The sequence below is a fragment of the Microtus ochrogaster genome, chromosome 4, assembly GCF_000317375.1.
Source record: "Microtus ochrogaster isolate Prairie Vole_2 chromosome 4, MicOch1.0, whole genome shotgun sequence".
Classification (NCBI taxonomy): Eukaryota; Metazoa; Chordata; class Mammalia; order Rodentia; family Cricetidae; genus Microtus; species Microtus ochrogaster.
The window spans coordinates 35,866,907-35,882,981 of NC_022011.1; the positions used below are offsets into that span (position 1 = coordinate 35,866,907).

Sequence of the window (16,075 nt, forward strand, 5' to 3'; positions counted from 1 at the left end):
TGATAGATAGATAGATGATAGATAGATAGATAGATAGATAGATAGATAGATAGATAGATAGATAGATAGATAGATGATTGATAGATGATTGATAGATAGATGATAGATAGATAGATAGATAGATAGATAGAGATATGCCCACATATATGTATGTATATGCATCTTCCTTCCTTTTTCTTTATGGGAAACAAAGCCTGGGGAAACCTTTCTACTCTCTGTAGGACTTTATTTTGAGGTGCTAGGGGTTATACCAGTGCATCATGCATGCTCAACACATGCCCACCACTGAGCAACACCCCCACCCACCCATACTGACATGGCTCATGGCTGAGCTGCACCTCCAGGTCTCTATCCACACTGCGGGGTCAGCATCGACGGTGCTTCCATGTAGAAATGAGCATGACTGCTCTACCGTCACAGTACCAGGCTGACTAGAGAGGACAGCGTCATCACCAGCTGGCTCAGTGTGGAGGAAATCATGTTAGAGCAGAGATCCCCATCTGTCTTCCAGACCCCAGACCCTGCTTGGCAGGTGATACTCTGTGACCCTGTCCCCTGCAGGTGATAATTTTAGATGGTTCACAGGTTGCTCACATATGGCATTTGGGAGGCTATAACTTTTAGTCTCTGTTGTCAATGCATGTATTTTATAGAAATCCTACTCCGTAAGTCATCAGATCCCACATAACCTCCCTAATTTTGGACTGCAGGGAGATCCGGACTGTAGTGTTAAAGGCAAAGCAGCAAAACAAAAGCTTTCAGACCATGGGAACTCATATCCCCCAGATGCCCAACCGTGAAATTGCTGCTTGTCCCTCTTGCACAGCCCTGAAAACACTGGTCCCACACACATGCATCCCTACACAGACACAGTTCGGGTAAGGACCGGGGTGAACCCTTTCCTGTGCGAGTAACAGCACCTTCCTGTTTGTCCCGTGAAAATGATCTGTTGCTTTAGGCTTTGATCTGCTCACATGGAGGAGAGAATGGGGCAGTCACATCGTACTCAACCCAGGAGACTAAGCGCAGTGGCAGCATCCTGAGTTAATTACATGTGTCTGTCTGTCTGTCAGTTTCCCCAGACTGTAGTAAATAACCAAGATAATCGGTATGTGGGAAAGAGAGGGTTATTTCTACTCACAGTTTTGAATAACAGTCACTTGGCCTTATTTCTTTAGGCTTGACATAAAGAGAAATATACAGAAACAAATGGTTCATCTCATGGCTAGAAATTCAAAGAGGGTACTGAGGTCCCTCTAACCCCTTGAAGATCTAGAGCCCCCTCTGGGGATCTCCTTGACCCAAAGTCTTAAAGATTCCAGTGTCTCCCCATAGCACCAAGCCGGGGACCAAGACTTTCTTACAGTCCTGAATCAAGCTGTCAAAGAGGCTTCTATTTAATAGATATAGCGAGCATTTAATAAGTCAGAGTATGGAGGAGGGCAAACAGAGGGGCTGCAAATACTTCATTGAGTCTACAGCTACTAGGATGTACCTCTGAGAATCAGTTGTCCATAGCAACTTTGTAAAACTTGGGGCTACGAAGGTAGCTAGGTCAGTAAAGTGCTTTGTGTACAAGCCTGAGATCTGAGTTTGTTCCAGAACCCAGGTAAGAAAGCCCAGCACAGCGGTGCACATTTTTAATCTCAACATTCAGGATGCGGAGTCAGGAGGATCTCTGGGGTTGGTTGGTCAGCCAGCCTAAATTATTCAGTGAACTCCAGCTCAGTTAGAGACCCTGTCTCAAAAAGCCAGGTGGGTGGTTCCTGAGAAATGACACCTACACTTACAGGCACACACGTGTGTTTGTATGCAGGGTGGGGAAGAAGAGGGAGAGGGAGGAAGGGAGAATATGAAATAAAACCATCTCTGTCTTGGACATTGTGGATGGAATCTTGGGGTGGCTCTTGGACAAGGGTTAGAGATGTTTCTGGTAAACAGAATGGACAGAGGACCCTGCCACAGTCTGTCCTTACAGTGGGTTGTTATACCTATTGCTCTGGACAAAAGAAGTCCTAGCTGGGAGGATCTGGCTCTTCAGGGCAAGTGGTCACTGCTCTGAGGAGAGGGTGGTGCGGGTTCAGCTAGAGTCTGGCATGGTTTTCAGAACCTGACCCCACCAGTCACTCGTGCCGAAACTGTGGGCGGTGGAACATCTCAAAGACTCACTACTTTCAAAGCAGTGCTAAAAATAGTAGAACCCGGCCTGTGAGGTGACAGGAATATAAAATGAGATTATTCGGGGCTGACGAGATGGCTCTTTGGTTACGAGCACTGGCTGCTCTCCAAGAGGACCCACTTTTGATTACTAGCACCCACAAGGCAGCTCACAACGTCCGTTACTCCAGTCTTAGGGGCTCCGACACTCTCTTCTGGCAGGCACCAGGCATGCATATGGAGCACAGACATACATGCAGCAAAACACCACTACCCAAAAATAAAAATAAATCATAAATACAAATTTAAAAAGATGAGATCATTCAGCAGAAGTGCCTAGGGAGGTCCTGGCACCCTTAACTGTCCAATGAATAGCAGATGTCAGTCGTAGTGGTAACACTGTGGTGGACAATGGTTATTCTACTTAGTGGGAAGAATGGGGGATGCAGATTCTGGCTACATACCAACTCAGACCTGGAGCATCTACACGGAGTCTACAGTGTGCCTGGTGCGCTGCAAATAAATGGAAGTGCTAATCCTCAAGCGCTTAGGGATGATCTCGATTTTCAAGGGAAGGGAAGGAGACTAAAACTATTCAAAGATCTGCCTAAGAAAACAGAACTCACCACAGAAAACCAAGAGCTCAAAGGAAGGGCCTGCTCATGCCAAACCCCCTCTGTGGTGGGTACAATGCCCAGCCAGGGAAATGTGGATTAAAAACCCTGTCTGTAGAACCAATCCCTCTGTGCTTCTTCCCAGGGAATAAGACCAAAAAAACGAAAAGAAAAGGAAAACAAAAACGCATGGGGCTGTTGGGAGCTTAGGCATTATATACTGTTAGGACATCAAATGGACCCTTCAGCTTCAAGCTGAAAATTCATGAGGTGTTTCTCAGGCTCCAGAGCGGGTCTGAGGAGCGGAAGCCTGGGAGCTGGCTGTGTACAGCCCGTTCTTCATGTCCCTGAGGCTGCAGCAGCCTGGGTGATGAGTCCCAGTGCTGCCGAGACTAGTCTGCAGGGAGTCTCCACTCATCCAGGGGAGAAGGAAGGCTAGTGAGGCTTCCAGAGGCTGCTCTTGGGGTAAGAATGATGCTGACTGAGAAGCACCCTTTCACCAACTGGAAAAGTGTCTGTGCATCTCAAGGCCTTGCAAGGGTATGGGTGTGTGTTCTTGGTGTTAACTTGGGCAAGAGGACAGGAGAGCTGGGTGTTTTCACTGCAAATAGTTGGTTCCTGTGATCAACAGAAAACATTCCTCCTATTTCCTGAGAGCAGAACTCTGAAGAAAATTTTTTAGGTCAGAAGACAATGATTTCTTAGGGGCATGAGGACAATACCCCAATAATCACCAAAGGTTCAGGTCCCTAGGACATGAGGACATGTCCCAGGTGACCACAATACCCCAATAATCACCAAAGGTGCAGGACCCTAGGGCCATGAGGACTTGTCCCAGGTGACCACAATACCCAGTGATCACAAAAATCAGGGCACCTGGGTCCCCCATGGAGACAAACCCAGAGCAAGAGCCCAGCAAATTGCTAGGGTATGGGCAGCAAATCTTGACCCTTAGGCCCCAAGGTTTGAAGGAAATGTCAGTTTCTTGGGACGCCTAACAAGAAGCAGAGAATAAAATTCACAAGCCCCAAAGAATGTGCCAGAATTAATCTCCATGTCTACCTTTGTATTCGTTACTTTTCTGAGGCTGTGCCAAAACACCATAGCCAAGGCAACTTCCAGAAGAGCTTGGATTAGCTTTTGTTTCTAGAAGAAGACGCCATAATGGAAGTTGTGGAGCAGGGCAACATGTAGCTGGGAACAGGAAGCTGAGCGATCTCATCTTCAACCTCAAACACCAAGCAGAGAGCGATCTGAAAGTGGGACAAGGTGATGCACTTCCTCCAGCAAGGCTGCATGCACCACATCACCAAACCGCATCACCAAATGGAGACGGAGCATTCAGATGCCAGAGTCAATGGGAGACGGTTTTCATTCAAACAACCACAAAGTCTAGGGAAAATGAGAAGTTCACAGCTTGTGTGTTGTAGGAACTGGAGAAACTGCTTCCCAGGATCCAGTGAGGCACTTAACTTACCCTCAGAAGTGTGCTGCTGTGCTTACTCAGGCTAACAGCCTTCCTAGATTGTCATAAGTTACATGACACTGGGAAGAGGGACCTAGGTTTATAGTGTTTATAGTATAGCCACGTTGCCTTCCCATTTCTTCCTTATAACCACTATGTAGAGTGTGTGAAGTGCTGAATGAAAAGCTATTTTCTTTTTTTTTTTCTTTCTTTTTTTTTTTTTTTTTTGGTTTTTCGAGACAGGGTTTCTCTGTAGCTTTGGTTCCTGTCCTGGAACTAGCTCTTGTAGACCAGGCTGGCCTCGAACTCACAGAGATCCGCCTGCCTCTGCCTCCCGAGTGCTGGGATTACAGGCATGCGCCACCACCGCCCGGCAGCTATTTTCTTTGTTTAAATGGCAGGCTACTCTTAAATGGGAAACTATGGTGGTTCAATGCCTTCTAAGAACTCCCTAACTTTGGCCAAATTTCCCTCGGTGCAAAACCCAGTGGTGTGTGGGTGTCAGCAGCCTTTCTCTTCTCATCCCAAGAACTCCAAGATGAGAGGCCCCAGTGCCACAGCCCAATCGTTCTGGTCCAGGGTAGATCCTTTCAAGTGCCTTGTGTGAAACCAGAGAGCCTTTCAGGGGAACAGACATCTTGCTGCCTTCTGTAGCAAAACACCGGTTCTGAGAGTTCTGGCTGGTTTTAGGCAACACTGGGTGGGACCAGCAGGACTGTAGTGAAAGTGGCCTTTTCCTAATTCCATTTAAACTAAGTCATTAGGAAGGGATCTGGGCATCCAAGCAATTAAGTCGGAAGATCAGGAGGCCTTCCACCTTCGTGTAGATCGAGGGGATCGCTGCAGACAAAGGAGGAAGAGAAGAAATGCCTCGCAGACGTTTGGCATGTTCTCTCCCTTGTCAAGGAAAGCATTGTCAAGGATATTTATTACTGAAATTCAGTTTTATTGTAATCTACAATAACAGACTACCTGAACGAACCCAGAGAAAACACCAAACCCATACAGTCCCAACCTAACTCACCAATCTCAAACTAGCCCAACCTAACAACTGGTCCTGTATGAACTCTACCTAACCCCTGATCCCGTTTTCATCCACCCAATCTGCCAACCCCAGGCTAACCCTCCATACCTGCCAGTCCCACCTACTTGGATCATGCCACACCACTGGATGATTGCATCTTGCAGAAACTATGCTCTGGGGTGACTTTACGTACACTGAACAACTCTTCAGCCATTATCCTCTTCAGCCATTATCCTTTTACTGATGGGGGCTTGGGTTTGTGTATTTGATTCATTTTAGCTACTGATAGGACAACTATTTTAATATTGAACCCTCCAAATACAATATCTTGGGAGCAAGCCATCAATGAAAAGTTCTTCCGTCCTTATTTTTCATCTAAGATTATATTCATCACAATACCTTGGGCATAGTGCCAGAGGATGAATGATGACTTATTGGGGTTCAGTTTCCTGTCACTCTAGTGACCCAGGTGGCAGCTCACTCCTCCCTCCACTCCTCTCTGCTTGAACCACAGGGACTCCATCTTCACATATGCTATGCCTTCCTATGGCCTTCGCTTGGCAGTCACTGCCTCGTAAACACAAAAGACACGGCAGCATTCCTCCAGAGCAGATCCATAATGTGTTTACAGTGATGGCTTTAGGAGGCCGTTATCAAGATGAAAACCTAAGCATTTCCAATTCCATTACAACTGTGGGGACACTTGAAGAATGCCTGGCTGAGATCCACGGCCCAACGCTAACACGCTGCAGATGGTGGCGGGCAAATCAGAGGCTCTCTGCAGAAAGGGCAGAGCCAAACGGGAGAGTTCAGCATGACTGTTTCCATGGGTTGTTAGTGGAGAAGACCCTGGAGCGGAGCAATCCAGCCAGGCCACAAATGGGAAACCAAAGGCCAGAGGGGAGGGGGCAAGGGATCAGTGTCTGTCTCCCACAGGTGGGTGGAGCCTGACTTAAATCTCTGATGTCTGAGCTGGGGTGTGGGGCCTAGATTGTAAGGCCCCAAGCTCTACTTGGGTAAATTTTCTCATATGTGGTGACAGTGGTAATTTCCTTGGGTTTTCTCAGATTGGATTCTAGAGCAATGACCATGAGAAACAGTAAAGCACATTGAAATCCATTCACACTGCTACGCAAAAGTTCTGCCTCTACAATGTCTTAACGACGGCACAGCTTTTATTTACTATGTTTAACAGAGACCAACAAACATAGACATTGTACCTGCTAATCGGGTACCATGCAGTTTTTAATATGTGTACTTACTCTACAGATTAAACATTTTTCGTCTCCAACATCAAATATTTATCACTTCTCTTTGATGTGGTGTGTGTGTGTGTGTGTGTGTGTGTGCATGGGTGCGTTCAGGTATGTGAATGTGGAGGCCAGAGGTCAACATCAGTGTCTTCCTAGAAAATTCTCTCACTGAACCTGAAACTTCCTAAGTAGGCTGGACTGGCTGACTAGTTAACCACAAGGCTGCCCGTCTCCCTGCCTATCCGATGCTGGGCTTTCAGGTCCACATTCTGGGCATCACTTTTGGATCAGTCTGTGGATCCGAAACTGGTTCCCCTTGCTCGTACAGCAAGTGCTGAACCTACTGAGCCATCTCCTTAGCGTTGGCTTTTTTTTTTACTTCGTGTGGACCGCTTTCACAGTCCTGTCTTTTGGGCATACACGGTACCTTGCTGTTTCAGATGGTCACCCTCCCGTTCACACAACAGCTCCCGGCTCTTTGCTGACTACATCTCAGCACGCACTGAGTGGCCTTACTGCATCGTCCTCCATCCCTCACCTCCAGCCTATTCCCTCACCCACACTATTCTATTCTCAAGTTGTATGGGCAGGAGATCCATCCTAGGGCCTCGGGCATAGTAGGCAAGCCCTTGTCCTGAGACTGGTTTCTCCAGGTTCCATGTGAGGATTACGGTACACTTGTCCTGGGTAAGAGCTCCGTTTTCCATTATGTGACAGAGCTACATATTAAGGGGCTGCAGTATGTGTAGGATGTGCACTTATGACTGTGCTCACTGAGGCCAATGGTCAATCTTGGTTGCCACTCCTCATTCCGCTTGGAGGTTTTAAGCAGGGTCTCTTACTGATCTGGAGCTCATCAAGGAGACTGACAATGAACAGGACAGTGAGTCCCGGAAGTCCTCCTCTTCCTCCTCCCCCGGTGCTGGGATTGCGAGTACATCACCATGTCTGGTGTTTTACATGAGCTCTGGGGCTTACACTTGAGTCCCTATGTATGGGAAGCACTTTGCAGACTGAGCCACTTCCACATTCCCTGTATGCTTTAATCAGATGGCTAGCACCCTTCCTTCAGAAACAGCAAACATGTTTTCTGTTTGCTCCCCTCTTTACTGAAAGTTGAAGGCAAATCTTTTGATAGAAGCCCAGAAGTCATCACCCAGGTTCGATACTGAGTGTAGTATAGTGTTGGCCATGTGACTATATTGGTCATATAACAGCTGAGGCTTTTTAAATTGAGTATAATTTAATTTATTATTCTCTGTGTGTGCTTGTGCACACAAATGCATGAATGTGTGCACTGGGGCGTACATGTGCCATGGGGAGCAAACAGAGGTCAGAAGCCAAGTTTCACGAGCCAGTTCTCTGTCCTCTGTGATGTGGGCAGGGATCCAGCCAAGGGTCTTGTGCACACTGGGCAAGTACTTTGAGGCTTTAACTCTGGTTGTCAGGGTTATATAGCGACTGTCTCACTGGCTGAAGTTTCTCTTTTCTTATCGCTAGCGTCCAGGCCTTGGAAGTCCCCTCTGTGGCTCCCGTTCACAGGACTTCACAAGGTTAGAATTAATGGTGCGTGACTGGATCCATGATTAGCAGGTCCCTCTCCCGTTGTAAAATGGCAGTGGTACAAATGGGTTGGTCATAAAATCCAAAGCAATACTGTCCATCTGTGTTTTCCTCTGTCCCATGAGCTAAGATGTGTATTGACTAATGGTGTTCAAGATTGCAGGGCCTAAAACATTCCACCGAAGGAAAAGCCTGGAAAGAAATCCCTCCTGGGTTACCGTGCGAGAGTTAATATGTCAGAAACATGTCTTACTTCTTCTGAAGGAAATGAAAAATCTTTTCCAGTATAAAATAGATTATGTGGTTATAATATGTGGTGCATACGTATATTAAATAAAGAGAGATTGAACTGTCTACTAAAGTCTTCTAACAGTAGGGCATATGAAATACAAAAATCCTTAGGAAGGCTGGAGAAAGCCTTTGATGGGTTTTAAAGCAGGGGAGACACAGGTCGCTCTAGCTCCTTTATCCAGCTGAAGTAGGTTGTAACAATGATGCCACAACTCCCACCAAAATGTTGCTTCCCTCCCTTGCCTGCCTCCCCCTCCACCCTGACACTCAGAGTCAAAGCCGGCACAGGGCCTCATGTGCAAAGAGCTTCTTTTGCTATCTACGTTGATTTAGGGTTAAACACAGTTCATACTACTAGTAATGTTGGAGAGTGCATATTGTTTTGAATGATGATTTCCAAAATCCTTTGTCTTCTATTCAAAATATGCTAGAAAGATAAAGATCTCTTGGGATTGAGGCTGTGATCAGTTGGACGTGTGTCATAGCATCCAGAAAGCGTTGGTTCCATCACAGCACCATATAAACCTGGTGAAATGTCTCAACCTGTGATCAGATCCCACAGGGTATGTAGACAAGAGGATCTGGAGGCTCAAAGTCAGCCTGAGGTACTCAGTAAGTTATTTCAAGGCCATCCGGAGCTACAGAAGACCTTGTCTAAAAAGAGGAAGGAGATAAAAGAGAGAGGGAAAGGAGAGAGAGAGAGAGAAACACCCTCATGCGTACCTTAACGAAGTAGAATTCTGTTCTTTAAGGACAAGGAAGGACGCCTATCAGCACAGTGGCTTGGCATTGTTACCTAACACGTGCTATCACTGTAGAACATTTTGAGGCTGAAACTTCTGGAGCTCGGTTTTCATCTTTGCAAACATACATACAGAAGCAGATCGTTTTCAAGTTCATTTCAAGGTCTAGAACTCTTCCAACTTCTCCCTAAGGCTTTCTGCTTTGGGAAACTCATTGCTACCTTAGTAAAGCAAGCATAAAAGCAAGTGTGTCCCCTCTTTGAGTCCATGTGGTTTTTTGGTGATAACTTTCTGTCTCCCTGGTAATTTCTTGGCTGAGTTTCCACAGCACCTTTCTATCTGAAGGGCAGTTATGGTTGCTGCTCTTCATAGTTGTCTGGGAGAGTCTCGTCTCCGCGCTACAGTGGCTTGTTTCATTCTTGCCTTGAGGATAACAGGAGAAATCGCGTTTGTTTCTGAGTCACAGTGTGACAAGCATAGAAGTCCTTAACCCCCTGGTTTCTTCCAGAGGCTTTAAGTACAAGTAGTCGTGGGGGTGCGTAGCACAGAGATCATGCAGCTGAAGCAATGTGAGGGCCAGATTGTGTTAGTTAACTGGCTGCCTAGAACAGAGACCCTGCAGGTTAAATAAATTGTTTGTACCAGATTGTGTTACTTAAATTTAGGATCCTAATTTGCACTGACAACATGCCAGGTTAACCTATGGATGTGGTCGAGGCTCACTACCCAGATAAGAGCTAGAAATCTGAACTTGGTAGTTCTATAGATTGGTATGTGTCTAAAATCCAAGCACCTTAAAAAAAGAAAAAACAAATAAAGGTTACTTTGAATGGACACCTACAGTGAGACTCTTTACGAGAGTGTGCAGTCATTTTCCTTTTCCTAAAGTGCTATTGGCAGGATAAGGCTTGGTATTTAATCTATAGCCCACCATGTCCTGCCCCCCACAGTGGAGAAAAGCACAGAGGGCCAGAAGAAAGAGATCAAGAAAGCATTAAAAATGTCAGGCCACAAGGCCATGTTTAAATTATTGGGTGAGATGCTGTCTTGCATTTAACAATGGTCCAGCACACCTCAGGGCCAACTTCCTCTCTGCTTGAATGTTTTGACGGGTTATTGCAGTCTGCCCCGAAATTGAATTTCAGTTTGTTTCAATAGCATTTGCCGGTAAGTAGGAGTGACTTTGGTATCTCGTTTGTGAATCTTGATGCAATAATCAGAGGTAATTGAAGCATGCACCAGCCACGGAGACTTATGACATGTTTTTAAACAAGTATTGACTGATCTGAAACTAATTTAACAAAAGCTGAAAATTGGACTCCTCTGAGAAGCCGGGTCTATGGCAGCTGCACGGAGTTGGTCTTTAGACACGGTGCCTTCCAGTTGCCTTACCTTTCCTTCAGAGTTAGGTGTCGCTTAGCGACAGGCAGGGTTGTGACCCCACGGCTGGAGCTAATCACGGGACAACCGAAGTTAATCACTTGTCAACCGCTGGCTTTGATGAACTGGGGCCAGTCGTCCTCTTGCATCTTGGTGGCCCATGGAGACAGCAGAGCTTTCAAAACGAACTCCAACTGCCACGGTTTGGACAGCCAGGAGTACAAGTTTGGAATCTTTAATGTTTTGCGAATAAACTTTCTCTAGGCAGATAAGCTTGCTATCATCTTTTGTATTTATTCTCTGGAATACACAAATAGATGCGCATTTAGGTATTTTCCGATAGCATTGTCATCCTAGACCTGCAAAATGATTGCCTGAATCCTCCTCTATTTAATGGACATTGTGTACTAAAGGAAGAGATGAATCGATAAGACCTGTAATTTACATCTCTGTGCTGTTCAAGAGGCCAAGATTAAAAGAGCAGGTGTGTGGTTCTCCTTAAGCTTTCAGGGGGTCGGGGTGATGGAATAAGTAGTTAGAAAATGTTGGCGTCCACAGACTGACCTCAAGTCTGAATGGTGGTGGGTTTATATTCTCAGCAAAGGAAAGGGAATGGGTGGTTGTGTTGTGCGTTGGAGAAGACGAAGGAGGGAGATCAAGCAACGGAAACCATTTGATGCGCGTGGCCTAATTGGAGGAAGCAGAGGAAAGTGGTAACGCAAGGAGAAAGCATGAAGGGGGAAATAATTACCAGCTTCATTAGGCAAAACTCACCATTTGTACGTGTTTCTAACACTCTTAGGGCAGGCGCACTGAGACTCCGTGCAGACCAGATTTCTCTAAAACACAATGAGCCCCAGTTCTTGCAACAGGCAATTAGGCATCCGCGTCACCCTTGTCAGCAATGCAGCGAGGGACTCACAGGGAAGTGGGATCTGACCCGTTTATTTTCTAAGTAGAAATCGTGCAGACATGGGCCTCATTAGAGCATCATTCCACCTGTGGAGAGCGGAACAGGTAGAGCTGACACGATCCCCTGGGGATTTGCAGACGTAATGCCCATTATCACTAATAGACACCCAGCACCCAAATCCCAGAGCGTCTAGCTGAGACTATGCCCCTAAGTATTTGACAATGCTCTTCTGACGAGATGTTGTTGTCATGATGGCTGTTTTAATAAGGTTTTGTGTAATTGGAACAAGAACAGCACACACAGTGTGCCTTGGCGTTTTCCCCAAAGTGATTTATGCGATTGGAGGGGGAAAGGGTGCTGAAGGCATAAGGGGCGTGAGGAGTTCTCCACCACAACTGCTTACAGAGCAATCCAGAAGAATCAGCTTATGTGTCATAACGCAGAGAGTAAGAGAGTTTTCTGTCAGGGTTCTGTGACCTCTGCTCTGGTTATTTTTGTATATTCATTTTATCCTTACTATGTATAAACACATTTCCAAGGAAACAGTATTCTAGCCCCGGAGTATTTGATTTACAGAGAAATCCAAGGTCAACAGACATAGATCCCACCTATAGGTGTCTATGCTTCCTCCTGTTCTGCTGTCCCAGGGATAAACACAGGGTTTCACACCCTGGGAAGAACTCTACCACTGAGCTATATCCCTCGTCCTCTTTTCACTCTTTCTTTGGAAGTAGGGTCTCATTGAGTTTCCAGGGCTGGCCTTGGATTAACTTTGTATCCCAGGCTGGGCTTGAACTTGTGACCCTCCTGCCTCAGCCTCCTCAGCAGCTGGGATTTCAGGCCTTCTCACCAGACCCAGTAAGAATATGTTTTCATCCCGGAAGTAAGATATGGCAGTACCTGAAAATTAATTCTAGTAAATTGTGTGGCAAGCTTACATAGTCTGTGTGCCACTGAAGGGTAGGGTATATTGTGAGGGATGTGTACGTCAGCCATTGTATCCTTGAGTGAGCACTCTTGAGAATACTTATGCAAACAAGGATGACCACAACGTCAGCAGGAAATGCAGCTTCACAGTAGCAGCGTTGCACAGACAGCTTGTTGTGGAAGGACGGGCCCTTATGTTAAGTGTGTCAGCAATCGCTTGGTGCACACCCCATGTAACTTAGAATTTCACAGCATCCTTACTGTCGTCAGCTCGCCTCCTCATCAGGGCCCAGACCCAAGCGCAAGGCAACAGCACATTAGATGGCACCTGTGCCGTGCGTTCCATCCCGCACCTGTGTGAGACTCTGGGCAGGGGATGTGGGAGTTAGTTGGGTCAGCTTGCTGCTAACTGTGAATGACTGACTGTGAAGTCTGGGGTTTAATCACATCGCCCAGCTGCTCCCACAGTGCTGTGGACACAGCTGCCCTAAGAATATTCTCCTGTGTAACAGGATACAACCTGCTTACCCCTTCCAGCTTAGAAAATAATGGCCGGCGTAAGAGCACACTCAGCTTTTCAGGAGTGAATGCTACATAGACAGGACCTACTGGTACGTTCTCCACTGAAAGCGGGGGGGGGGGGGGGGGGGAGGGGGGGGGGGGGGGGGGGGGGGGGGGGGGGGAAGAGCGGGGGGAGAGGAGAGAGAGAGAGAGGCACTCACAGACAAATGCATGCACACACACACACACTCACCTAACCATACACATGAAGAAAACCTTACTTTTTAATTGCAAAGTATAATGGAACTAAAAATCAAAGCTTCTGCTAATAGCCTCCTTCCATTCGTCCAGAACATTCCCCATTCCCAAGATCAATAGGCTTGCTGCTCTTACATTTGCACGGCTTGTGTTTAACATACCTGTCACCCATTAAGGAAAAAGTATTTTTGAAGACCCTGGATTTTAAAGGAGAAAAATTAGAAAAATATTAAGCTGAGGTTATTATTTTTAATGACTACCGAATCCTGCATCACTTATGCTTTGGAGCCTTTGAACTGCTAACCTGTGTTTCTGAGTGTGCCTTCGTCAGGGCGTAATTAGGGGGAATTCCTTAGGAAGTAATTGATATGAAGACCATATGACTTCAAATTTACAACAGGCTATTTAAAGGTTAAATTTTTATGAAGGTTATAAGTGTGTCTAATTAGTGAAAATGAGTATTTTGCCCATGTCTGAGGGGAGAATTATTGCAATCTGGATCATTAAGGAAGGTATCTTGAATCAATGACATTTTCACAGCACAGTAATAATCTACTGTGTTACACACAGAAAGAAATGTTATAGGAGCCATTGGGTTTGGCTTGATACTACATAGTTACATAAAAGGAAACTCAACATGCACATTAAATAGTTATGAGCACAGGAACCCTCTTCATCGGGAATTCAGAGTTCTTGGCTAGCATGCCTGGCTTGTAAAAGAAAAGAAAATCAAGGGAACAAGTGAGACTCTTCAACTTCAGAAAGCCAACCCTGAAATTAGACGTGGAAACTGCTTGAGGAAAACCGCCAGGCTCCTGAGCCAGTGTGTGGCGAACAGGACCTGCCTCAGCCTTGCATTGTGGCACTTCCTGGGTTACAGCACAGGAACTCTACAGCACGTTGGGAAAGTCTTCATTCCTGCTACGAGAGTCTCTAGATTGCCCAGGGAGAGTCAGTGGAAAAGACAGAAGCTGGATGGTATGGGACACAGGGAGAAGACATGGGAGAACCTAGAACGTGAAGTGATTCTGAACCCATCATTCTGCGATGGTCAGCACCCTCTGAGCAGCTGAGGGCTGTTCCTTTGCTGTTTCGTTCCTTTACCTTTAGGTGCCAGCCAATGACTCTGAAAGGCAAATGCTTCTCTTCTCACAACACACATACACACATACACACACACATACATACACACACAACACGCATACAACAAACACACATATACACATATATACATACACACACCACACATATACACACAACACATACACACATACACAACACACACATACACACATACAGCACATACAACACACACATATACACACAACACACACATACACATACACATCAACAACAACAACAACAAACAGACAGCACCTCACTATGAAGAAGTAAACATGTAGTGGCCACAGCTTGGGATGTCATCTCAGGGTCAATGTGGCTGCCTTGTGGAATTCTGAGAACATACTACTGAAAGAGTAGACAATGCAGAGTACGGGAGATGCGGGATGATTGCCAGGGCACCACCATGCCTGGCCTTGTTTTAAATAAAGGAAGTCTGCTTATGTAATAGAGTATGTGTTCCTGTAAAGAAGGAACTCAGGGTCCCCTGATTTGTCACTACTGTCTTGTTTGTACAGATGAACCTGTGTTGCGATGGGCAGGGAACGTGGGCACCTTTATCGTGCTAGCCAAGCCTGCGGCGCTGGGGAGCAGTGGAGTGCAACATAACTTTATGCCGTTTGATTTTAACTGGCTTGACCGTGTTCCTTTTCCTTTCTGTGAAGCTGGTCATTAAAGTCATTGGAATCTGGGGAGCCCCTTGGCTGGGAGCGTGGGGTTCTGTGTTCTCTTGGCTGAACTACATCTGTGCTGAGATCACAGAACCTCTCTCAAAACGATGGCCTTTTATGTAGCCAGATGGTTAAACTCACCCCAAACACTGAATGCCCTGCTCTTTGTAGACTAATGAGGTTAAGGCCAACGCTTATTTTTCTCCTGAACACACAATTACTCCCTCATGCCTTTACCAATCACAGCGCCACCTAGAGATATCCAAATCCCTTCTTCTCCCCTAAGGTTGTTCCCAATCCAAGATAATTAAGGACTTGAATTTATAAATTCATTAGTCGGCAAAGGAAGTAGGTGAAAAGAAAAAAAAAAGCACACAAGAACCAGTGAGATATAGTGAGGTTTGTGTGTGTGTGTGTGTGTGCAGGTGTGTGTGTACAGGTGTGTGTGTACAGGTGTGTGTGTACAGGTGTGTGTGTGTACAGGTGTGTGTGTGTACAGGTGTGTGTGTACAGGTGTGCACAGGTGTGGAGGCTAGCAGACAACCTTCGTTGTCGTCCTCAGGAACCCCGGTCACCTCCTTTGAGACAGGGTCTCTCAGGAAGTTTGATTGTTTGACCAGTGTTTCCCAGGGATCCTCTTGTCTCTGCCTCCATGGCCCTGGCATTGCAAGCAACACCAGGTCTGCTTTTTATCTGAGTTCTGGTTCTCAGACTCACACCTTTATTCTTGCAAAGCAGTGATTGAGCTGCTGGGCACGGGGAGAGCCCCAGGACTTTGCTGCCCACTGGTTGGCAGGTTGTCATGGAGACTCTAGACGACAGGACGTTGTCAGTGCATGAGGAGTTGACTGTGGTGTGTGTAGAATAAATGCCTAGGTGGCGTCTGATGGTACAACACTGTGTTACTGATAAACCATCTGACTACAGAGTCCGGGCACGAGACACGGCGCAGGAGCAGACGCTCGGGTCTCCTTCCGCTGAACACCAGGGATAAAGCAGAGGAACTCTGTCCAGTTTGACCTGCTGCCCTTGGGGCTTCACTCTGAGGTCAGAGGCTCATTAGACCCAGATCTTGGCTGGGGTTTCCTTACTCTAAGACTTAGACTGTAAGTTAGCTTCAGAGTGGTGTCTGCTTAACACAAAACTCTCCTCTCTCTCTCTCTCTCTCTCTCTCTCTCTCTCTCTCTCTCTCT

The 16,075-nt window shown here is 46.4% G+C and overlaps 1 protein-coding gene across 3 annotated transcripts in view; it reads left to right on the plus strand.

The window, feature by feature from the left end:
* Nrp1 (neuropilin 1) overlaps nucleotides 1-16,075 on the plus strand; it is a 139,713-nt gene that overhangs the window by 27,684 nt on the left and 95,954 nt on the right. The gene's annotated exons all lie outside the window — the stretch shown is intronic.